General features: G+C 43.7%; 1 protein-coding gene across 1 annotated transcript in view; it reads right to left on the bottom strand.

Moving 5' to 3' along the window:
* Nucleotides 1-26,431, bottom strand: part of LOC127618721 (protein kinase C and casein kinase substrate in neurons protein 1-like) — a 73,622-nt gene extending 47,191 nt beyond the window's left edge. Inside the window, exon 1 of the mRNA XM_052091331.1 lies at nt 26,316-26,431. The gene's annotated coding sequence lies outside the window, so the exon portion shown is untranslated. The remainder of the gene's footprint in view (nt 1-26,315) is intronic.
* Nucleotides 26,432-26,648: the final 217 nt, after the last annotated feature.

A 26,648-nucleotide genomic window follows, 5' to 3' on the forward strand; every position in this document is an offset into this window, starting at 1 on the left:
AACAAGCTAACTCGCTGTCTAATGCATATATAGGCAGGTCTTCATCAATGTTTCTCAACTGGAGGGTCGGGACCAAAAATGGGTTGCAGTTGGACAGAAGTGAAAGAACAATGCCACGGTTCTTCCACCATTGCAAATCTTTTGGCAGCTAGCCAATAAAATTTTGGGCTGCCGAGGCAATTTGAATGTTCATCTAGCGTTTAGCCTATTGAAGCCTACTTTTCGTGTGAGTATTTAAACGAATAAGAGGAGTACATCCTTTCAACAAAACAGAAGTTTGAAACCCTCATGCTCAACTCAACTCAATTGTCATTGATTTAGAGGCAGAGGAGATGGTGGGAGAGAGATGGTGTATCGGGCCACAAAGTGCGATTTATTTTACCCAGGTGAGGTTTTGAGCTGGAGCATGAATTTGGTTCCCTGTCATTTAGCAGACTATTTTTCGAAAGTGATTTATACTTCACTTACTACAGGCACAGTCACCCTTGAGCAACCGCAACATGGTCTCAGAATCACATTACTATAACTACATGTTTGCTAAATTATTTTTTACATGGCTTGTTATACCTGTCACGGCAGTTCCCCTTCTGTCGCTCTCTCCACGTTGTGTCGGAGAAGCGACACTAGAGGTCTCTCTTGAGCGCCGATATCCACCTCTGATCTATGAAAAAAGGCCAATGAGAGTTGGCAGCCAGTATTTGCATGTCCCGCCCCCGGACATACGGGTATTTAAGCGGCGCAAATACGGGAGTTCATTCAGAAAATGTCTTCGGAGCCGATGGTCTGTCTGCTGTTTGCTGCGAGTTTACACACCACTATTACGTTCCTGTTCCTCTGACGATCTGCATGCTGTTGGATTTGACGGCGCACAACAGCGGCTTTCTCCTACTTTGCACGGCATGCATTGTTGCCCCTGAGCACTTCGACAGCGCAGACACACACATACTGTGTATTAAAAGAGTTATTTCCCTTAAAAGAGTGAATTTCTCTAAAAGAGCAAAACACAGCGGCGTTGAACGTCCTTTTCAGGACGCGTCTTTTTCAAGATGCCCTTCCGCCCCTGTGTTGTTCCTGGATGCGGTAGAGTGCTCTCCGCTTCAGACGGCCACAGGCGCTGTCTCGTGTGTTTGGGCCGCGATCACACCGAGGCAGCGTTTGTGGATGGCTCATGTTCTCACTGCGGCCTGGCTGTCTATCCTCCCGAGCCCGAAGCAGATGAGCTCGCCGCTGCATCGGCGAGTGTGATGTCTGATGCCGAGGACTCCCCTGGACTGCCGCCTTCGGGCCAGCAGGCCCAGGCTGAGGCCGATGCTCAGATGTCTGACATGCTTTCCGCCGTGAGCGTGGGGTTGGATTGGACCCTCCATCCTCCCCACAGCCTTCACGGTTGGATGACTGGTTCCTGGGGCAGCGTGCTGTTCGCGGCCACGCATCCCCCGGTCCCGTTTTTCCCGGAGGTGCATGACGAGCTGACGCCTACGTGGAGAGCCCCGCTCTCCGCCGTCTAGGTGCCACACGCTCCACTCTCACCACCCTCGACGACGGAGAGCGCCACGGATACGGGGCGATTCCCCAGGTCGATAGGGCAGTTGCGTACCATCTATTCCCCGGTAGCCCTACCTCCTGGTGTGGCCGCCCCGTACTCCCATCCATGCCCTGTAGGACAACATCCTCGCCAACGCGAAGGCCTACAGTGCGGCTGGACGCGCTGCCTCCGCCCTGCATGCGATGGCCCTCCTGCAAGTCCACCAGGCCAAAGCACTCAGAAACATGCACGGGGGTGGACCTGATCCTGATGTGCTGCAAGAACTGTGCTCAGCAACCGACCTCGCCCTGAGAGCGACGAAGGCCACAGCGCAGGCACTCGGACAGGCGATGGCCACCCTAGTGGTCCAGGAACGCCATCTCTGGCTCAATCTGGTCGAGATGCGTGAGGCTGATAAGAACCGCTTCCTGGATGCACCTGTCTCCCAGATTGGCCTTTTCGGCGACACCGTCGAGGACTTCGCCCAACAGTTCTCCGCGGTGAAGAAGCAGACGGAGGCCATCAGTCACATCATGCCCCGCCGCAGACCTGCCGCCACGGGCCCCGCCTCGCCTGCTCGCCGAGGGCGCCCCCTCGCGAAGAAACCAGCTCCTGCTCCGCCTCAATCCGGGCCCAGCTCTCAGCCCCAGCTGCCGAAGCACCCCGCAGGCGGCAAGACACCCCTGTCTCACGAAACCCCTCTAGGACCCAGAAGGCTCCCAAGCGTTACTGAGACAGCCGACCCAGCCGAAGACGTTAGCTCCGGAGGTGGTAAGACCGCTCCATCCCCCGGTGGAGGGCCGGGAGGAGAATCCTTTGTTTTTTAACTTGCCACACCCCCTGATGGCGGCTGTGGTACCCACATTCTCAATAAAAGAGCTATTTCCTTTGCCTCTGGGTCAACTGGCCCGCAAATGCCGTTCTCACGGCAATCTGCTTTCAGATTACGACAGTCCCGGTACACCGGACGCGGCGATCCCGCCTTCCGCCTGCCCACGACTGTCCCCCGGCCGGCCGGTTCAGACGAGTCCAGAGGACGCCAGCATCAGACCTCCTCCTCAGTCACGAACCCGCCTCCTACTGGGTGCGCGGAGCAAGGTAAGTGCTTTGAATCTATTCTCAGCACCTCAGCCTCAAGCCGCAACGAAGCCGCCCGACGCTGCACTACCTGTTCCGCCCCACTGCGAGGCCCCGCCGGGTACGTCCAAAATACTCGTCCCTTTGGTGCCCCTAGCGTAGAGCTGGGAAGCGTGGCTTTCGCTTCCCAACGCATCACGCTGGCTGCACCGGACAATTCGACTCAGTTACGCAATTCAGTTTGCCCGGCTCCCGCCCCCCTTCAGTGGCGTCCGCTTTTCCGCAGTACACGGCGAGCATGCCAGTTCCCTGCGCACGGAAATCGCGACCCTCTTAGCCAAGGGCGCGGTAGAGCCCGTCCCTCCAACCGAAATGAGGAAGGGTTTCTACAGCCCTTACTTCATTGTACCCAAGAAAGGCGGCGGCTTACGACCAATCCTGGACCTGCGAAGTTTTCAATCGGGCCTTGTTAAAACTCCCGTTCAAAATGCTCACGCAGAGAAATATTCTGGCTGGCGTTCAGCATCTAGATTGGTTCGCAGCGGTAGACCTGAAGGACGCGTACTTCCACGTCTCAATTCTGCCACGACACCGACCCTTCTTACGGTTTGCGTTTGACGGCCAGGCGTTTCAGTACAAAGTCCTCCCCTTCCGCCTGTCTCTGTCCCCTCGCGTCTTCACGAAGGTCGCAGAGGCGGCCCTTGCCCCGCTACGAGTAGCTGGCATCCGCAGAGACCGGGTGCTCCGGCACCTCAGCCGTTTGAGGCTTCAGGTCAACTGGGAAAAGAACAAGCTCACTCCGGTTCAGAGCATCTCTTTTCTCGGGTTGGAGTTAGACTCAGTCTCAATGACAGCACGTCTCACGAGCGAGCGTGCTCAGTCGGTTCTGGACTGCCTCACTTCCTTCAAGTCAGGCACAGTGGTCCCTCTAAAACTTTTCCAGAGGCTCCTGGGGCATATGGCGTCCTCCGCGGCGGTCATGCCGCTGGGGTTGATGCATATGAGACCACTCCAGCACTGGCTCCAGACTCGAGTCCCGAGACAAGCATGGCACCACGGCATGCATCGGATAAGGATCACCCCCGCCTGCCTCAAAACACTCCGACCCTGGACAGACCTCTGCTTTTTACGGGCAGGAGTGCCCCTGCAGCAGGTGTCCTGACACGTTCTGGTCACAACCGACGCCTCCCGGTCCGGGTGGGGTGCCGTGTACAGTGGGCACGCAGCAGCGGGCCATTGGAAAGGGGCCCCGCTGCGTTGGCACATCAATTGCCTGGAGTTGCTGACCGTCCTTCTTGCTCTCAGGAAGTTCCTCCCGTTAGTTCGGGACAAACATGTCCTCGTGAGATCGGACAGCACCACAGTGGTGGCGTACATAAATCGCCAAGGCGGCGTACGCTCCCGCCACATGTCACAACTCGCCCGCCGTCTCCTCCTATGGAGCCAGCAGCGACTCAAGTCACCACTCACATCCCCGGCAAGCTCAACGTCGTAGCGGACGCGCTACCATGACAACGCCTCCCCGGTCGGGGAGTGGAGGCTTCACTCCCAGTCAGTCCAGCTGATTTGGGAACGGTTTGGCAAGGCCCAGGTAGACCTGTTTGCCTCCCAGAAAACCTCCCACTGCCCGCTCTGGTACACCCTAACAGAGGCTCCCCTCGGGACAGACGCGCTGGCACACAGCTGGCCCTCGGGGCTGCGCAAATATGCATTTCCCCCAGTGAGCCTTCTTGCACCGGTGCTGTGCAAGGTCAGGGAGGACGAGGAGCAAGTCTCATCAGTGGCCCCCTACTGGCCCACTCGGACTTGGTTCTCGGAACTCAGACTTCTCGCGACAGCTCCTCCCTGGCAAATTCCCCTGAGAAAGGACCTCCTCTCTCAGGGACAGGGCACGCTCTGGCACCCGCACCCAGACCTCTGGAACCTCCACGTCTGGTCCCTGGACGGGATGCGGAAGAGCTAGCTGGCTTACCGGCGACCGTTGTGAATACAATCTACCAAGCCACAGCCCCCTCTACCAGGCACCTTTACGCCCTAAAGTGGCGCTTGTTCAAAGATTGGTGTTCTTCCCGAACTGAAGACCCGCAGAGATGCGCGATCAAGTCAGTGCTCCTGTTCCTACAGGAGAGGCTGGACAGGAGGCTGTCCCCGTCCACCCTCAAGGTGTATGTTGCCGCCATTGCCGCCCACCACGATCCTGTAGACGGCAAGTCTTTGGGTAAGCTCGACCTGATCCTCAGGTTCCTGAGAGGCGTCCAGAGGTTGAATCCCTCCCAGCCAGGCCTAGTTCCCTCCTGGGATCTCTCGGTAGTCTTGGCAGGACTCCAGAGACCTCCCTTCGAGCCGCTTGAATCAATTGGACTCAGGGCCCTCTCTCTCAAGACGGCCCTGCTGATCGCGCTCGCCTCTATCAAGAGGGTCGGGGAACTGCAAGCGTTCTCTGTCAGCGACACTTGCCTGGAGTTCGGTCCGGCAGATACGTCTGTGATCCTAAGACCGCGACCAGGCTATGTGCCCAAGGTTCCTACCACACCCTTCCGAGATCAGGTAGTGAACCTGCAAGCGCTGCCCCGGAGGAGGCAGACCCAGCCCTTTCATTGCTATGTCCAGTGCGCGCCCTGCGCATTTACCTGGACCGCACACAGAGCACCAGACGCTCTGAGCAGCTCTTTGTCTGCTTTGGGGACGGCAGAAAGGGAATGCCGCCTCCAAACAGAGGCTCGCCCACTGGGTTGTCGACGCCATCACACTGGCTTATCACACCCAGGTCGTGCCCCTACCCTTGCGGGTCCGAGCTCACTCAACAAGGGGTGTTGCGTCCTCGTGGGCACTGGCCAAGGGCACCTCCCTAGCAGACATCTGTAGAGCCGCGTGTTGGGCAACACCCAACACCTTCGCGAGGTTTTACAACCTCCGCGTTGAGTCGGTTAGCGCCTCGTGTTTTCTCAGGTCCGAGCCCGTGAGAACTCGGTAACACGTGAGACCGACCAGCCGGGTGGATTGCTTGCGCTCAGCCTCTTTTCCTGACGCCAAGGTAAAGTAGTGCCTTCTTCCCAGGGCGCTCCACTCCGAAGTCGGGCCCCTGGTCGATTCCTCCCCAGCCCTCCGGGTCCGCGGGTTCAGCGGAGGAACTCGTCGACCCAAGCCACTGCGGGTACCCTGATGGCTACCCTGTACTGGTATAGGTGCTCCACAGGTAAGGCCTCCCGCGGACTCCCCTGTGTGTAATTCCACGGTTCTGTCCCCTTACGAGCGGACTCCGTGTCTCCCTTAGGCAGTTACAGCTGCCCGGTCGCCGTGCTGTAGCAACTCCCCCTTTCGAGGCTGGATCTACCACCGCACCATACTTTCCACACGAGCCCCACGACGGCCGTGTGATGTGTCTACCACTTTTCCTCCCCAAGAAAAAGGGCAGGTGTGGTCTCCGCAGGGTCTGGGTAAGACCCCCTTCCCTATATGCGTGTAAGGGCCCCGTCCGTGATTGCTCTATGCGAGAAACATAGAGAGAAAAGAGGCCCAGAAAGGCTGGCCCGTTCCCATGTTGGCAAACATCGCCTTGTTCCCCTCCCAGGGTAACTAGAAGGATTCCGATGTTCTTATGGGGCATTGGGGAAGGGTACGTGCAGCCAGGTACAGACGATGCGCGGCACTGGATGAAATCCCTGCCCGCCTCTGTATCGGCGGTTCACGTACACGGTTCAGTGCATGGCAAGATTGGAATGGGTCCCCTAGTGTCGCTTCTCAGACACGTTGTGTCTTTCCTCCGCCATGTCGCTGAACCGAGCCACTGTTGTGGCCGGACCATTTCCGGCTCCTCAGAAAAATCCTGAATGAACTCCCATATTTGCGCCGCTTAAATACCCGTATGTCCGGGGGCGGGACATGCAAATACTGGCTGCCAACTCTCATTGGCCTTTTTTCATAGATCAGAGGTGGATATCGGCGCTCAAGAGAGACCCCTAGTGTCGCTTCTCTGGCACAACGTGTCGTTCCCTCCCTCGGGGAACGGAGGTTACATACAGAACCAAACATTTCCTGGACAAATGAACACTAGCGGCGCTACGACAACAATTACTTTTATTGACTTTCACTTCGTTCTGTTCCTTACAAAATGCTATTTTATGACATCTAAACACTTTTACTCTAGCACATGACTTGTAAGGCGATATGTTTTAACATTTGCATGAAATAATTAACCATATTTAAAGAGGTTATTAAAGTGTGATCAAATTTCCCATTAGATCAACTGATAGAGAGCTGCATTCACGATGCAAAGAATCAGGGTACGAGTCCTGAAGAGCACGAGTTGACACGTTAGCTGGAGGTGTCGCAGAAACACTGCAAAATGACGATGTAGTTACAGCAATTGTGTTTTTCATCTCACGTTTCACGTTATTCTTGACACTATCGGTTAGGTTTAGGTTTAAGATTTAGGGTAGGGAGGTCAGTTTTATTGATTCAAAACTCAATAGAACATTAACCTTAAAAACCTCTGTTTTGGAGAATATTTAGCAGCACACAGTGGACATTTCACCTCAGAACTCCCACGATATGTGTAAGGCCGGCCCGTCCTTTAAGCGATATATTTTCTGAGGTGTTATGTTTATAGGTCTTGTTTAGAAGATGTAATTGTAATAATACATTCTTTTTTCCTACATTGCTAGTCACTGATGTTTTAACTTGATTCACTTGCAAATATTCTCTCCAATGTTTTCATTGATTTTGTTTGCACTAAATAAACATTTATACATAGTTATGTGGGTAGTTAACACAAGATTTCATACTTTTCCATGACCTCATATTAATTGAGACCCTAGTTTATTTGTACTTCTACAAAAAAAGTTTAAATGTGATTAAAATGGTGAAAAATAAGAAATGCTGACTTTTCACAACACCTAAAATACACACTTTCCCTTATACATTCATACACATGTTAACCGAACATCTTCATATTGAGAAAACAGTTTTCGTATCGGGGCCCATTTTCATGATTTCGCCTAGGGTGCCACAAACCCATGGGCCAGCCCTTGTAAGCAACCCGTAATATCATTTAGAAAAAAAAAAATGTCTTCACAGTCTTGTGATTTTCATGAGATTTGGCTGAGTAACCAAGAGACAAAGTGTCTTGCTCAAGGACTCACTAGCAATAGGTTAACTCAGTAACTCTTCCAGTTACTAACCACAAGTTATGCCACATTCATCAACCACACATTAATGCTGAATGCTATAAAATAAATATATATAGATTCATTAGTCCCATCACTGATGTAGCCAATCTCCTCTGTCCTCCATCTTTTACACTATGACTGTACACACTGTGTGAAATCTTTGCATCTGTATATCTGTTGTTTTCCTCACTCTCTGAGGAGCACTTACAACATCTATAACAAGTGGTCGAATTGAGGGGGGGCTGGAAGGGTCCCCAAATATTTGTAATTTAGAAAAGATAATAATGACAAGTACTATTTAATTTACACATTTAGGATACTGTACATTTTGTGAATTATTTACAATAATCAGGACTCTACAGTGCGAGCGAATGCAGAAAATGATTTGGGTACACAGCGCAAGTAACAGCTGATCTAATGCTCAAAGTAATGAACTTATTATTGCAGTCTACCATCAGAATTAAAACTCCCAAATGTATCTTCCCTCATAAACCAAATACTTTTAAAAGAGGCGCGTTGGTTATTTTTGCATTAAAAGTGCCTTTTTAGCTCTCACATGCCTGCGAGCACTGTCCTTTCCCTCCCTCTCTTTCTGTCATGCGCACGCAGAGGCCGAGGGAGAGATATTCCACATGAAGATGGTTTAAGCTGAGTTTATTACTTGTTTTTTATGTGTCAAAATTACAGACAGTGTTTTGAATAATGACGAATTAATCTCGTACAACAGCAAATTCAAATGTGCGAATCCATAAAATGCGTGATAACAGTAAACAGCATGTCAGCATCCTCGTCTAACTCAATGTGATCAGCAAAATCTCAAACATAAAAAAAAAATCATGTAATGTTACTCTACCAACCAATAACAGCCTCTTTGCGCGACTGCGTGAGGATGACGTGCACCAAATGAATTGTATTCTGCTTCTAACGCAGGTGCGCTGGCTGTCACGTGGACAAGTGCATGTGGGTTTCTTTTTCTTGGATCTTCAATGGTCATGAAATCTCCATAACATCATAACCACACACCTCAAGACTGTAAAAACCTTTTAAAACAGCATACCTTGTTGATGCTTTATAGCGAGACCATCAAGCAGCTGCATGGATCTGCGTCAAGACCAGTAGACCAGTCTTTGTTGTAGTTTATGTCATATAAAATATATTAATATTGTATAACTTTTATGAATAACCATTAAGTATTATTGCAGTATACAACACTTAATAGACAGTTAAAACTGAAAATACATTAATGTAGTTATGAATGTCATGAAAGTTTCATTTGAAAGATTTAAATGTAGATGAACTAACTACTAATCTGTTAAGAATTACGCCTTCCTACATTATGTGTTTACAAATGGAAGTTTAAAGTGTCATTAATATATTAATGGCTGATGTAGTTTGGTGCTGCCTGTAAGGTTAATTTAAGAAATAATCATTTGAAATAGGTTTATCATTGAAGACGTCCTTTGCCATGTATGAAGTATCTTTTGTTTGTGCATTCTGTAGTCATTTTTAATGCATGCATACTCTGTTGTGATACATTACCATTTGTATCCACCTCAACACTGACTGTGCCCCTAAATACACCACGGTGCCATTTTGTGGCCCATTCTACATACCGCTGTGACCTATTTCAGCTTATCGTGGCCCATTTGGCCCCACTCCGTGGCCGACCCTTCAGGAAAAGTCTCGGTTCTCCCGATGGCCAGTCCGCCCCGATCCAGTCCGATCCCAAACTCTCAAAGACAGATAGACAGATGGAAGAAGGATGTAAAAAAATGGGCAAAGCACATTTGGATGAAGTCTTGGGTAGGAAGAGCTGGCTAGTGTGGCATCTAGAGATTGCAATGTGAGGTGAGTGGTGTTAGAACTTCCACTTGAGTATTTGTTCGCCATCTTCATTTCTGTAGCTTCTTGGTGCCAAACGCTCAATTTCCATATGATGCTCATCGTCTCACTTCAGATTTGAGTAGTGGAGCCTCATCCACAGCGTTATTCCCTCTGTAGTTGTGTATATATATATGTATATATATATATTTCTTTTTTACTTTATCCCCTTTTCTCCCCAATTTGGCATGGCCAATTCTCAATGCTCACTAGGTCCTCGTGGTGGCGCAGTTGCTCACCTCAAACCGGGTAGAAAAGGAAAAATCTCACTTGCCTCCACTTCTGAGATCTTCTTATCTCTTGGCTTGCTGGGCGCATTACTACGGAGATTAAGCGTGTGTGGAGGCTCAAGCTATTCCCGTGATCTCCACACACAACTTAACAAGAGCGAGAACCAATATATTGCAATCACGAGGAGGGAAGCCCATGTAACTCTACCCTCCCTAGCAACCAGGCTGATTTGGTTGCTTAGGAGGCCAGGCTGGAGTTTTGTACTCAGCACACCCTGGATTTGAACAGAGACTCCAGGGGTGGTAGTCAGAGTCATTGATTGATGCGCTACCCCAGCCCCTCTATCAGACATGTTTGATATTCCTCTGAATAGATGTGCTCGGTACCCATCATAAAATACACAATTATCACTGACTGTGACTTTTTCAATATCTGCAGACTAAAAATCCCCAACTCTGCTACAATGAAAGTTGCTTTTTAAGTCGTAAAGTGTAATCCAGCTTGTAGAGGTCCCCTATGGCTACTTCTTGAATTCCTTCAATGTCCTCACCATTTAATTGTGTCAACACCCCCACCCCAACCCTTCTCATGAACCAAGTAGAGATTGAGAGGCAGCCAGACAAAATAACAGTTTTTAATCTTAAGCATATTAAAAATTACATTTACATTTATGCATTTGGCAGATGCTTTTCCAATCCCCTGGAGCAACCTGGAGTTAAGTGCCTTGCTCAAGGACACAATGGTGGTAGCTGTGGGGTTAGAACCAGTGTCCTTCTGATTACCAAATTACCAGTTATGTGCTTAGACCACTACACCCCCGCCACTCCTGCATTCATTTGTTTTATCTTTATGAATAGTGTCTAATAATGCATTGGCACTTAAGTTGTTTGTGCCAAAAAAGTTTGATATAAATTTAATTTGCCCATTTGATACTATTATTTATTTATTTCCTCCCATTTTGCTTAGTAGGCCAGGCTGGAGTTTACATTTACATAAACAGTCTAATTTACGTAGAAAGGGGGCGTGCTTGTGTGGAATGATTATGAATAAAATGTAATACTAAAGACGCAGCAATATTTCAGAGCTGATTGCGCCTGCTTAAATTATATTGTGGGTGGCAAGAGAATATGATTCAGGTTTTTGCGCTGAAATACCACTCTAAAAAGTGTCGTAACTGTTTAGTGAATATGCCCTGTGCGTTTGACATACAATGCTGAGTGTACAATTTTTTTAACACAATTTTAAAAATTAAGTATAAAGCAATTCACTTGCATAAATGAAAACAACTGAAGACTAACACAACACAGGAGCTCCTGTAGTGAACAGCTGCTTACAGTACCAGCGGTTCATTACCACTCAAACATAGCCTGAAAACATAGTTTTCTTCATAAAGATCTGAAAATGTGTCACATTTGTAAATTCTGCACCAAGGGCTTTGCTACAACCAGCACTGCCTTTGCACCTACAAAATACAAGATTAAGTCTTGGATGATTAATTGGCTTAGTTAACTAGTGTCTGTATCCAATTAAGTCAAGTCATTATATAGGCATTTACAAGTCATTAATATATTGTTGAAGTTAAAGCCATTCCTACTTAAGTAAATGATCTTAGCCCAATGTTGTCTCTAGTAAAACATCTTTACTGCGTGCGCTATGTTGACTGCGTTAGAAAATTGGTCAGACATTTATTCAGGCTTTACCTTGTTAGCTGTAAATTATTATCATGCAAGCTATGTCTTTATTAAAAAAGTTCTACGCAAGCCAATTTTGCTTTTAATGCATCCAGCGTTACTAGTTGCAATTGTATATGTACTAGTAATATTTAAAGTAAAGCGCTCTACAATATATTTTCTACTTGTAAGAATTCTTATTACAGGGCTCTATAAGAGATTTTTCCCTAGTAAGAATGCAATTCCAGAGCTCTACTATTGAATAATAGTTCTTCAATTGCCTTTTTACTAGTAACAATTCCAAGTAAAGATTGAATCTGCGATTCAATTCTTACTAGTAAAAACGTGTATTCATTAGATGCAAAACAGACGTGATTACACACATTTCCCTTTCCAAATCCTACCCGAGGAAGGCTACATTTCAAAATAAAGTCCATGGGTGACATGACAAGATATTAGCATGAAATATTTTTTCAAGCTTGTTTAGCAAACACATTTATTGCATTCACAGTGTCAGAATTATCAAGAATATTGAAATATAAAACACAAATATGCTTTGTTATTGAAGGATAATATTTAATCACTATTAATTCACCTCTGTACACTCTTTATAAAAGTTCAAAGACGTTTATCACATGTCAGAAACTCATACAGTCCACTGTATGATAATACAATAAAAAGCTTTAACTAGTAACAGTTTTGAGGTGAAATGTTCACTCTGTGGCAAGTTAAATATTCTCCCAAAAATAGAATGTTTTTAAGGTTAATGCTCTATCAAGTTTTTAATCAACAAAACTGACCTCCCTACCCTAAACCTTAAACCTAAACCTAACTGATAGTGTCATAAAGCAAATGTGGGATGAAAAACACAATTACTGAAGCAACCACATCATTTTGTGGTGCTTCTATGACACTTTCAGCTAACATGTCGACTTGTGTGTTCCTCAGGAGATTTATCCCAGTCTTTGCATCGCAAATGCAACACTCTATCACTTAAGCTAAAACACAATTTGATCACACTTGTAAATGATGTAATGAAACTGTTAAAATGTACCTCCTTACAAGTCATGCGCTATAGTAAAAGTGTTTAGATGTTCAACAGGTTGAAGAGTAAGTGTTTATGAACTTTTTGTGAAAGTGAATAAAAGTCAATGTTGTTGTAGCTCCTCTAGTGTTTGTTCCAGGAAACTGCCCCGATACAGTAGGTATCCAACCAGAATGAGCCTTACTATCGTGTGGATTAACACAATTAATTTTAAACTTTAATTCTCAAAAATGAGACTCGTTCATAACATAACTGCCAGGAGGTGCAATGTGGCACTTTTGGCAGCACTGTGTAGTGTGAAGAAAGTTAATTATTATGATTAACATCGTTAATATTGTTATTTGCATTGTATTTTTACATTTTGATGTGTAGAATATGCTGAAAATGCTAGATTGTCAGCCTTTTATAATAAATGAAAGTACATTTTACTGAAATTTTAAAGGTTGTGTTTCCAGCATGCACAGGCTTGAATCATTAATAAAACTGCATGGTTTCACTGTTTTCCAGTTGTATTTTCTCTGTTGTTATTGTTGATTTTGTTGTCACATTTGGTAACTGGTTGTTTTGTGCAAGGTGATGTCGAAACTCCATTATGTGAAACGTTCATATATAAAGTTACAATATATTAAGATTCTTTACATTATTTACATTAGGGTCCCAGAGATCCCAGTGCTGTATATGTAAAAATAATCATAGTCATTTCAAATTGAATCTATAATTTCCCATTCACATGCATGTATGTTCCACTGATATAAGCAAATAAGCAGATATTATTGGAGATTTAACCCTCTGTTTAACCACAATGTAGGCATAGACTTTTCATAGGTGACTGTTTGTCAGTATAATAACATTGTTCATGTTAGGAGTCATCTTTACCTCAGTAAGAACTAGGGATGTCACGACGTGAATTTTTGATGGTACGATTATTGTCTGATAAAAAAATCACAATTGCATGATTTTTACGATTATTCTCAGTTTGACCTATTATGCAACAATAAAACCCTCCACAAACATATCTGAAAAGTGTCTTCAACAACTCCTGTGTAATTTTTTAGATGCTCCAAAATAGCTGATTTAATTTGCTTCTTCGGCCGAACAACTCCAGATTGCGTTGTTCCGCCATGTTTGCATTTTGAGAGTTTCACCTGTGCTGAAAGTTCACATTCTGCACACGTCCCGCCTTACCTAAACAATCACCTCGTGAACTCTGTTACCATAGTAACAGCCTCACAGAGCAGCCAGGCAGAGGGCAGGGCACACTTGCGGCGCAAGTAGTTAGACCCACACTGAAAGACTCAATTTCAGTACATTTTCTTAAAATAGACAACATGGTTGTTTTTTCCGGTTTTTAACTGTAGCTTCCAAATTCTTACGGTTTAAAACTGTGACCATTTTAATCGCGGTTAATTGTGAAATCGGGTTATCGTGACATCCTTAGTAAGAACACAAAAATACAATACAATAACACCAAAGTACACTCACTAAGCACTTCATGAGCAACACTTGTGGCCTGACGTGGTCTTCTGCTGCCCATCTGCTCTCAAGTTTTGACGTGTTGTGCATTCTGAGATTATATTCTTCTCACTACAATTGTACAGAGCAGATATCTGAGTTACTGTAACCTTTCTGTCAGCTCAAACCAGTCTGACCACTCTCTGTTGACCTCTCTCATCAACAAGGCGTTTCCATCCACCGAACTGCTGCTCACTGGATGTTTTTTTGTTTTTGGCACCATTCGGAGTAAACTCTAGAGACTGTTGTACATGAAAATCTCAGGAGATCAGCAGTTACAGAAATACTCAAACCAGCCCATCTGACACCAACAAACATGCCACGGTCAAAATCACTGAGATCACATTTTCTCCCCCATTCGAATGGTTGATGTGAACATTAACTGAAGCTCCTGACCTGTATCTGCATTCTTTTATGAACTGCACTGCTGCCACACGACTGGCTGATTACATAATCGCATGAATAAGTAGGTATACAGGTGTTCCTAATAAAGTGCTCATTGTGTGTAAATAACTGGTAGAGTACACCAATCAGAGAATCTTAGCATGTCAACAAGTATTAGTGCTGCACGATTAATCATATCGCAATCGCGATGTCAGCCTGTGCGTTTATATGACGGCAAATGCATGTGTGGACCAGTTGTAGCGAATCAGCTCTATATTCTTCCACCATTAGGTAGCGAATCAGCTCTATGAAATATTAATAATCAATCATAACTTGTTATAATCAATTATGAATATTTGGATCAGTTAATCGGGTTAACTTGATGTAGCTACATTAACATTACAACCAAATACTCGGTTCATCCCGTGAACACTCAATTTTGGTTATTAATTAATTAATTAATAGAAATGTACATTTCCGGGGCAAGGGAAATGTCTTTCTTACTAAGTATTAAGAGCAAGTAGTCAAAATCTATGATTAGTGACTTTAGATATGAGCTTGAGACACAGACAACTTTACATGTGACATGAACAAGACTTTATTAACTAGACTAAACATTTAAACTACTCTAACATACATATACATACATTCATACAGTTTACCAAGGGAAAGAGGGCTGAAGCAGAATACAGGAAGGCAAGAAGTTATAGCATTGTTTGAAGTTCAGCAGATCAACAGCCTGAGCAAACCATCATATTAGTTCTGACACGCCCTTTTTAGAAAGGGGTTAAGGATACTTAATGTATCAAATAATGAGACTAAGTTTGATACTTGCATGTCCCATTTGAATTAAACTGTCCTGATGCAATTTGTTGAGGCTCCAGTTGATCTTTGATGTTGTCTTGATGAGAGAGAGAACCAGTGAGAATCAGAGACAAGGCCGTACGTAGCCTGGCACACGCTTGGGAGTCCTTGGGGCCTTCTAGTTTGGCATGATTCAGCGAGAGAGTGAGAGAGCACAAGGCTCAGAGGACCAGAGAGGCAGAAATAAGCGACAAGAGAGAGGGCTAAGAGTGAGCGAGGAAGAGCTAAGAAGAGAATGAGAGGAAGTGGGCGCAGCAATTTTATACCCTCGGGAAACAGGTCCCACCTCTCATTGGCTCGACCAATAAGAAGGGTTTGAGTTCTAGGCGGGAATTTGGTTTATTGCTCTTTGTTGTAAAATTGCCCATTGCATGTGCAAGAAAGAAAATAGGAAATATACTTTTAATACTAATATGTTGTTGTTATCGACATATCATGTACACAGTCATTTCAATCTTCAAAATACCAAGTTATAGAGACCAAATATGCCACACATATGATTTTGGTTAACCATAGTACGCAAAGTCTGAAACATTAACCCATTAGTTTGCAAGAAAACATAGATCAAGCACATTTAAGGGAAAATGTGAGATGGCACATTAGATACATGTCAATATTTATCACATGGATATATAGAATATATATATAGGATTAACAGGGTTCATTTCTCTTTCTCAGTAAGAGAATGAAGGGAGGGTCAGCACTTCTCTGAACATTCCTTTGGAGGTCGTAAAAGTCTCCCTTACTCTGGGCATGAGAGAGTTCCTTTGTCAAAGCTCATTTGCATGTTTATGACAGTAAGAGATTTTGGGCTGAATGACTCAAAAGATAGTAAAACATCGCGTAATATCATTCTACAGAGATCTTATATTCGAATTCAGCTCGGACAAATCGTAAGGTTTAATTTGATACCAAGAAAGGTATATTTAGTACACTTAATAAGGGAATATACACTGAGGCTATTAAATATGAGGCCTCAGAGTTTAAAACACACAATGAAACAGTTCTAACGAGTTTGATATACCTCAGAAATACACAACATACAGGGATTACACGTATTTCATTAGCAATATGCAGTTGTGTGTTTAACTGAAAAACACACACACACACACACACACATTTTTACGTTCAAAGTTTCCCCCTTCCTGTCCACACGATAAGCACGTGGTGAGCATGCGGATGTCACATGCGGTTCTCTGTCAATAGTTCATTGTCTCTTTGTCAATACATTTATTGTGCTTGTGGAGGCTGGTTGGCGCTATTTCAGTAATTAGGGGGGTTTTTAACAGTAAGTTTTTGTTTGTTCGGGAATCTGTTAAGGCCACTGATCCTCCGCCATACCTTACAGTCCCCCTTTTTCGCCAGGTGGTGTCCCTGTTGGAGACATCATCGGACGACAATCATCACAATGGCGGATGGCAGGTGAATCATGAGGGTTTTGTAGCAGGTGGTTGTTCCACAGTGGGTGATGTAGACAGTAGCCACATCCAGGTCTCTGCAGCAGGTGCAGAGGTAGCAGGTGCCTTGACAGTGTGTCACCTGTCATTATGAAGTCAGTTCATTTGAGGCAGGTGCTTGTTTTGCGGCTGCAGGGAGTGGTTATGGGCATTGTGTAGTGTGGAGAGAGTTTCAGACTGACCTAGTACTGGTAGCAAAAGGGCAGCAGGTGGCCGTTCGCCCTTGGTTCGGCACCCAGTCACCAGGTGTCTGAAGTCTGCAGTGTTACTCTGCTCTGGCAGCAGTGCTGACTTGAGCTTGCCTGAGTGGTGTTGGGCAAGAGTCAGAGGTTTGTTCTTCCCAGTACTCCTCAGGGGAGTTCTGTTCCAGGAGCTCTTTTGCTAGTGCTAGCAGCTCTTGTAACTCAGTAACAGGCGTTTCTAGCTGTCTTTGTGCAGCCTCTGTTTGGCACCTGTTTGAAAGGTGTACAGGAGGATGTTGTTGTAGACTGCTGTGGGACGTCCTGTGGTGTTTGCTGGGTGAGGCCTTGTGTTTGTTAAAGGCCTTCTGTGTCAGGTCACGCAGTTGTTGGATAGGCATTGTGTGGGGGCAGGCCATAATGCCTAAATGGTGACTTACCATAGGATGGAGGTTTCGGAGGAAAAGGCTCTTGAAGCTGGCGTCCTCCTCCATCCCAGGTATGTTGCGAGCTCCGAAGTAAGCTCGTCTGAGTCTGTGGTAGTAAACATAGGGAGTTTCATGCCGACCCTGTTTGGTGTCTAGGGCAGCGATCAGTCCGTTGTTAGACTCTGAGAATTCCCTTATGATGGCTTGTTTCAGCTGCTGGTAGTTAGACTGGATGTTTTCTGGCTGTCGAGCCAGAAAGCGTCGCAACTCTGGGCTGGACGTGATCCAGATCAGATGGAGTCTATCTTGATGGTTCACACTCATCAAAGACTGCAGGTGAAAGTCAATGTCTCGCAGGTAAGCGTGGACGTCGTGGTCTCCTGCAAGCTCTGGTGTAAATGCAGGGATATGTCTGGCCATTCGGTTGAGGTCTTTGAGTGTCGCTACACGTGTCGTTTCAAGATTCGTCTGAATCAATCCTTTTCCTTCACGGCTGCGGAAGCTTTCAGGAAACTGTCCGATGACGTGTTAAGCAGAGGGGTTTGTCTCCCCTTTGTAAATCTGTGCTTGGCTGGGGAGGTTTCTCTGCTGATTGCAAGTGGGGAGTGAGATGTCTCTCCTGCTGTGGTTCCTTTTGCAGCAGGTAAGAGTGTCTCAGTTCTCGTTGGACCATGTCAAGTTCATCTTTGGTGTTGTCCAGCTGCTGAGTCAGCACTTTAACTTCAGCTCTGGACACATTCAGTTGACCTTCACAGGCCATGATTCTGGCATCTTTGTCCAAGAGTTCAGAATTTGCTGTTTTTAACAGTGAATCTTTGTGAAAAAGTACCTTTTCCAGGTGCTCTCTAGCTGTCTTTTCCAACTGCTCTTGTTGTTTAGCAGCTGTCAGAGCCGTTTGAAGTCTGTGGATTACCTCCTGTGACTCCCTTCTGCCAGGGTCCTTGTGTCTGTCCTGAGCCTCCATCTCTAGCTGGTCTATGCGGTTTTTAGCATGTGTCAGCTCCGTTTGGGACTCAGTGATCTGGCGTTTGAGGTTGTTTACCTCCTGTTTCAAACCTGTGAGGTTGTGGGCCAGGACGATAAACTCAGTCAGATATTTGTGCTCGTACCTCTGGTTTGAGTCGTCTGTCATTAGTTCTTTTCCCTCGTTTTCCAGTTGCTTTTTGTTCTGTTGCTGAAGGTCGTCAGCAGTCATGGATAAAAGGGTGTTCCTCAAAACACCTAGCCAGTCCTTTTGGCCTGCCATCTGGGCAGTTAGGCTGAGCATCTGCAACATTTTGGCACACTTCTGGTGAGAGTAAGGGCAAGAGACTAATGCAAGATCAAACAGAATTTGGAGCTAAAGGCAAAGTGAGACAGCAAGGTGTATAATGTACAGCTAGGTTTTGCTAGGTGTGGTTAACAATTGAAATGTGTTCCTGATTATTACTATCTTAGCTGCAAATAGCAGGATGCTCAGATTTGTGTGGATCTGAGTGGCTTTGCTAAAAGAGCGTAAGCCTAGATTTAATAAATGACTTAAGATGTTTCTTTGGGTCAAATTATTTATCAGCACTTACTGATAGCATACAACAGGCTTGATCTTTGAACACACGAAGAGGAGAAAGAAAGAGGAAGAAAAGAGCTTTCCTATTAGATTGAGTCTATTAGTGGTGCTCAAAATTATGCCATAGAAATCGTCTAGATTACTAGTGTAGCTGGCTCATAAAATTTAAGCTACTTGTTGCAAATAAACACAAAATCGAGAAGAAAAGTATGTCTAGTTACTTTTGCAGTTTTATGGGGAAATAAAACCACACTAGACCAAGAGGGTTAAATGGGAAAATTAATAGCTGACTTCTATTATTAGTAAAAATAAATAAAAAGACTTGAAGAAGTGATTAAAATAGCAGAATAACCTTGTATTGGCAATAATCAATAGCACTTATGATTAACAATTAGATTTGCTTTGGACATCATTCTATAGTTGGTTACAGCTGTTGCATGTTCAAGACCACACAATGTGTTTGTCCCTCTATAAAGTTTAGTCAACGTGCCATTGAAAGTTCCCAATAACTATAAAAATTATTCTCCATCTAAACAGTTTACATGTAATTAAGTTTTAGATTTAATTAACAAAGTAACTGCAAATTTAGCTGAACAGCGTTCAGTAAGGGATGCACCTGAAAGGTGCAGGTGAAGTTAGATGAGAAGAATTAAAGTTAAGGAAAGAGAAAGTGAAAATTAAGAAACCAGAAATGGGGTTAAAGGAAAATGGTTTAGATCACTTCACTCTGCATGCACACAAGCTGTAGATAAAGGCTTCATGTAAATTATGCTAGCAGCTAACTGTTGAAGCTATTAGTTAGCTTAGCCTAAGCTAAGGGGCTGCTAAGTTGGGTTAGCTTAGCCACCTAGGCTGGTTTGTTTACAAAATGGCGTCGGAAGGAAACACATGTGCTATCTGGAGTGAGCACTTCCTGTGACAAGTCGTTGTCATGGGAACCAATGCATTTCAGAGTTTCAGTGAGTGAAACACAGTTTTGATCACCAGGAAGCTAAGCCTTTTAGATGCACAGATAAAGTTTAGATGAAGGACATCAATCTAACTATAATTTGTAAGGCCTTTATACTGTGAAAAGGGGAGCATCGCCCAAATCTACATTTATATAACACTGTACTAAGATTTCTTCCTCAGAAACAGGTTAAGCAATCAATTCTGGTACAGTTTACATGCCGCTGAGCTGAGATTCCTTCATCAAAACAGACTTACACTTTAATACTGAAATTAGGGTTTCTTCGCTAAAATCATATTACTCAGTACACTGATACCTTTTGAAAATATGCTTAAATGTGTTAAGACTCTTTCAATTACAGTAGAGATGTCAATTCAAGCCATCACCTTATCCGCATCCAAACAAGCCAGCAACTAGTGAAGCAAATGCCGTTTCGCATGTCATGTCCTATTCTGACCGGAATTATTCAATGCACACTTTTAAGTTGACAGTGGTTAAAGCTCATAACCTTTGTTTAATCATGCCCGCATCATTCTCCACCATTATGTAGCGAATCAGCTCTATATTCTTCCACCATTAGGTAGCGAATCAGCTCTATGAAATATTAATAATCAATCATAACTTGTTATAATCAATTATGAATATTTGGATCAGTTAATCGGGTTAACTTGATGTAGCTACATTAACATTACAACCAAATACTCGGTTCATCCCGTGAACACTCAATTTTGGTTATTAATTAATTATTTAATAGAAATGTACATTTCGGGGCAAGGGAAATGTCTTTCTTACTAAGTATTAAGAGCAAGTAGTCAAAATCTATGATTAGTGACTTTAGATATGAGCTTGAGACACAGACAACTTTACATGTGACATGAACAAGACTTTATTAACTAGACTAAACATTTAAACTACTCTAACATACATATACATACATTCATACAGTTTACCAAGGGAAAGAGGGCTGAAGCAGAATACAGGAAGGCAAGAAGTTATAGCATTGTTTGAAGTTCAGCAGATCAACAGCCTGAGCAAACCATCATATTAGTTCTGACACGCCCTTTTTAGAAAGGGGTTAAGGATACTTAATGTATCAAATAATGAGACTAAGTTTGATACTTGCATGTCCCATTTGAATTAAACTGTCCTGATGCAATTTGTTGAGGCTCCAGTTGATCTTTGATGTTGTCTTGATGAGAGAGAGAACCAGTGAGAATCAGAGACAAGGCCGTACGTAGCCTGGCACACGCTTGGGAGTCCTTGGGGCCTTCTAGTTTGGCATGATTCAGCGAGAGAGTGAGAGAGCACAAGGCTCAGAGGACCAGAGAGGCAGAAATAAGCGACAAGAGAGAGGGCTAAGAGTGAGCGAGGAAGAGCTAAGAAGAGAATGAGAGGAAGTGGGCGCAGCAATTTTATACCCTCGGGAAACAGGTCCCACCTCTCATTGGCTCGACCAATAAGAAGGGTTTGAGTTCTAGGCGGGAATTTGGTTTATTGCTCTTTGTTGTAAAATTGCCCATTGCATGTGCAAGAAAGAAAATAGGAAATATACTTTTAATACTAATATGTTGTTGTTATCGACATATCATGTACACAGTCATTTCAATCTTCAAAATACCAAGTTATAGAGACCAAATATGCCACACATATGATTTTGGTTAACCATAGTATGCAAAGTCTGAAACATTAACCCATTAGTTTGCAAGAAAACATAGATCAAGCACATTTAAGGGAAAATGTGAGATGGCACATTAGATACATGTCAATATTTATCACATGGATATATAGAATATATATATAGGATTAACAGGGTTCATTTCTCTTTCTCAGTAAGAGAATGAAGGGAGGGTCAGCACTTCTCTGAACATTCCTTTGGAGGTCGTAAAAGTCTCCCTTACTCTGGGCATGAGAGAGTTCCTTTGTCAAAGCTCATTTGCATGTTTATGACAGTAAGAGATTTTGGGCTGAATGACTCAAAAGATAGTAAAACATCGCGTAATATCATTCTACAGAGATCTTATATTCGAATTCAGCTCGGACAAATCGTAAGGTTTAATTTGATACCAAGAAAGGTATATTTAGTACACTTAATAAGGGAATATACACTGAGGCTATTAAATATGAGGCCTCAGAGTTTAAAACACACAACGAAACAGTTCTAACGAGTTTGATATACCTCAGAAATACACAACATACAGGGATTACACGAATTTCATTAGCAATATGCAGTTGTGTGTTTAACTGAAAAACACACACACACACACACATTTTTACGTTCAAAGTTTCCCCCTTCCTGTCCACACGATAAGCACGTGGTGAGCATGCGGATGTCACATGCGGTTCTCTGTCAATAGTTCATTGTCTCTTTGTCAATACATTTATTGTGCTTGTGGAGGCTGGTTGGCGCTATTTCAGTAATTAGGGGGGTTTTTAACAGTAAGTTCTTGTTTGTTCGGGAATCTGTTAAGGCCACTGATCCTCCGCCATACCTTACACAGTTTACTTCTCAAAAGAGTTTATAGAAAGTACATTTTACATCCTGCTTAAATGTCCCTGTTTGTTTGAACAATCTTAATTTCATGAAAATGTATATGTTCTTATTTATTGTTCTATTTTATTTAGGTGTAATATTGAGAAAATAACAAGTTTGCAGTAATGCAAAGATATTATTTAATTTAGTAAAAATATCATTTGAATTTGAAAACACTGCATTTATACACTCACCTAAAGGATTATTAGGAACACCTGTTCAATTTCTCATTAATGCAATTATCTAATCAACCAATCACATGGCAGTTGCTTCAATGCATTTAGGGGTGTGGTCCTGGTCAAGACAATCTCCTGAACTCCAAACTGAATGTCAGAATGGGAAAGAAAGGTGATTTAAGCAATTTTGAGCGTGGCATGGTTGTTGGTGCCAGACGGGCCGGTCTGAGTATTTCACAATCTGCTCAGTTACTGGGATTTTCACGCACAACCATTTCTAGGGTTTACAAAGAATGGTGTGAAAAGGAAAAAACATCCAGTATGCGGCAGTCCTGTGGGCTGAAAATGCCTTGTTGATGCTAGAGGTCAGAGGAGAATGGGCCGACTGATTCAAGCTGATAGAAGAGCAACTTTGCCTGAAATAACCACTCGTTACAACCGAGGTATGCAGCAAAGCATTTGTGAAGCCACAACACGCACAACCTTGAGGCGGATGGGCTACAACAGCAGAAGACCCCACCGGGTACCACTCATCTCCACTACAAATAGGAAAAAGAGGCTACAATTTGCAAGAGCTCACCAAAATTGGACAGTTGAAGACTGGAAAAATGTTGCCTGGTCTGATGAGTCTCGATTTCTGTTGAGACATTCAGATGGTAGAGTCAGAATTTGGCGTAAACAGAATGAGAACATGGATCCATCATGCCTTGTTACCACTGTGCAGGCTGGTGGTGGTGGTGTAATGGTGTGGGGGATGTTTTCTTGGCACACTTTAGGCCCTTAGTGCCAATTGGGCATCATTTAAATGCCACGGCCTACCTGAGCATTGTTTCTGACCATGTACATCCCTTTATGGCCACCATGTACCCATCCTCTGATGGCTACTTCCAGCAGGATAATGCACCATGTCACAAAGCTCGAATCATTTCAAATTGGTTTCTTGAACATGACAATGAGTTCACTGTACTAAAATGGCCCCCACAGTCACCAGATCTCAACCCAATAGAGCATCTTTGGGATGTGGTGGAACGGGAGCTTCATGCCCTGGATGTGCATCCCACAAATCTCCATCAACTGCAAGATGCTATCCTATCAATATGGGCCAACATTTCTAAAGAATGCTTTCAGCACCTTGTTGAATCAATGCCACGTAGAATTAAGGCAGTTCTGAAGGCGAAAGGGGGTCAAACACAGTATTAGTATGGTGTTCCTAATAATCCTTTAGGTGAGTGTAGTTGTTGTTGTTGCTAGTTTGTATGTTTGAGTTGAAAAATACACATTTCAGCATTATCAGTATCTATTTGTGCATTTTCCTTGATAACCAAGCAAGTTGACTCACGTTACCATTTGTTTATTATATCGCAATCACATATCCCAATATTAACCTCAATAATCGCAATATGACATTTTCCCCAAATCGTGCAGCCCTAACAAGTATTTCGTTTCACTGTACCCACTGGGGGTGGTTAAAGCTCAGGGCTGGCAAACAGCAGTTACTGACTCAATCCCCATAAGAGATGAGACATCGTGCCCTTAGCAAGACACTTAACCTTGGGTTACTCCAAAGGGACTGAAGCTCAAATAAGTTCATTTAGCCACTCTAAGGCATCACAGAAATAACCGAAACAAATTACAGAGGCCCTGCAGATATTTCTCCCTCCTCATTTTGTTAAAAAATGAGCGGACATACTGTAAGCTGAAAAAAAAAATTATATTCGGAAAGCTTTGCACCCTTCTTTAGCTTCTTTCTTCTTGACGCATTCATTCAATAGTCCATCTTTCAAATAATGATTAAAGAAACTGAGTGAGGAAAGATCAAATATCAGACCTATTCAGTCATTGTTTGCTTTTATGACCTCTTTATCTCTGCCCACATGGCTGCCTGTTCACGCAACTCTATTCACAAAACATAATGAAATGCTAAATGAAAAATTATTATTTCCCAAGTGTTCTGTTGTGTTGTTTTGTGTTATTGCCATTTTAATACAAAGCGATGCAAGAGCGCTAACTTATTTCACAAATCATTTCAGACAGACAGACAGACAGACAGACAGACAGATAGAGTATTACTATTAAAGATCATAAAAAGAGCATGCATCTGGTTTCAGCACCCTGGACAGTTCCCAGCACTACAGCAGACTGAATAACACAAATATACTAGAACAGCCAGCCAACAGATCCAGCAAAGCAAATGGACATTTATCTAGGCAACCAAAAAAACACCTCACACTGCCAGATAACTCCAAATATGCAGTAAATAAGACTGCAGTAAATAATAAAATGCTCCCTCTTTCCACATAAATGCAAATATACTCTGTAAAACTACAAGATTCACTATTCTAGTTTGGAAGTGAATGGGGCGAATCAGTAACTGTTAAAATACTCACGCTCAAATACGACTCTATTAACACATTTACAGCTAAGTAAATGTGTTACAGTAAGTTAATATTTCTTCTATATGTAAATCGCTCATTTACATCAAGTCAGTTTGCAGATCTACATTCTTGCTTGCATCACACTATGAATATGATGTTTCCACCCTTTCTTTCTTTCTTTCTTTCTATCTTTCTTTCTAGTTTACCAAACAGCATAAAGAGCACAGTCTTTAACATGAACAAAGAGGTCACTGCCTGAAAGACCTCGTGTGACCATCTGAAAGAATGAAATAAATGACTGGCTACAAAAAGATGATCTGTATAAACATGCACTGGATGACGCAAGGGGGCGCGTCAAATCCTCAAGTCAATCAAAGTCTGATATCTGCTCTCTCTAGCGACTAAACGATATACACAAGAAGCGTTGTCACGGTCTTGGATGAATGAACTAAATGCTATTTTATTGATAAGGGTCACGTGTAAAAACAAAGCTTTTCATTTATTATGAATCAAGTCAAGGATGCCGAAGAAAACAACATCCTAGAAAAATAAATACAAAATGAAAACATAAAGTATTGATATCATATAGCTATGTAGTGAATATCTCAACTGGAGATACGTTTCTGACACGAAAGGTTCATATTTTCGCAGAAGGAGAATGCTTTTCTTCATCGATGACTGTCAAGTGTTTTGTTGCTCTCTGTTATGTAACGACCAGTCGGGATGCCTTCATTGGATCTCACTAGTTATATTTTCCATCAACGTGCTCGATGCTTTTTAATAAACCCTTCGGTAAAATCCTCACGTACGCACAATAATATTTCTATCGTTATTTTTGACGTACGCTAATGTTTTGTTTTCCTCTTAGCGATGCCTTTTGGTTTGTTTATCACTCCTCGAGATCTTCATTAGAGCAAACAACGCCAACCAGTAACCCTTGAGTGATCTTGAATCAAAAGTGTTACTCATATCGAACAAAACCCTCATAGCATTGCGGATTTCATGTTTCTAGTGTTTAAACTGATAGATATTCGCCAATCTGGATCCCACTGCATGGCCTTGCTCTGGTCTTTCGCTTAAAATGATTCATTTACGCTATTTAATCTGATATTTCTATTACGGCGTGACGTTTTCATTTCAAACATATCTGCTGTATACTCGGTGGATAAATAACCTCACGATAAAAAGAGAAAGAGATTGTCGAACAGCAGCACTTTTACCTAGAGCAATGAAACGTGTTTAAAATATGTACGGCAAAAAATAATATATATATATATTCACCATAAGCCTTGTCATGAAATTATTATTGTTTTCTTACCGAAAATGACGTATCACCGCTGTGCGGTTTCCTCTTTTGCAGTGATAGAAGGTGACCCCGCGCCCGTGTCCCTCCGCATCCACCGGATCACGATGTACGCAGCGATGTGCTCAAACATTCTCCGCCGGTGGGGGATGGTTCAGCCCGGAGCTGTCATTCACATGCTGAGACCCAACGACAAGAAACCACCGCGAACGATGACGCCTATTTCAAGGATGTGAGGAAAATACGCAACCGATCGCTAACGCGTTGTAATTTCTGCAATCATATCATTACTTGAGAGCTGAAATGTTTTACGTTCTCTTCCAAACTGCTTGCTGCATAGGAAAACAT

This window comes from Xyrauchen texanus, chromosome 25, assembly GCF_025860055.1.
Source record: "Xyrauchen texanus isolate HMW12.3.18 chromosome 25, RBS_HiC_50CHRs, whole genome shotgun sequence".
NCBI lineage: Eukaryota > Metazoa > Chordata > Actinopteri > Cypriniformes > Catostomidae > Xyrauchen > Xyrauchen texanus.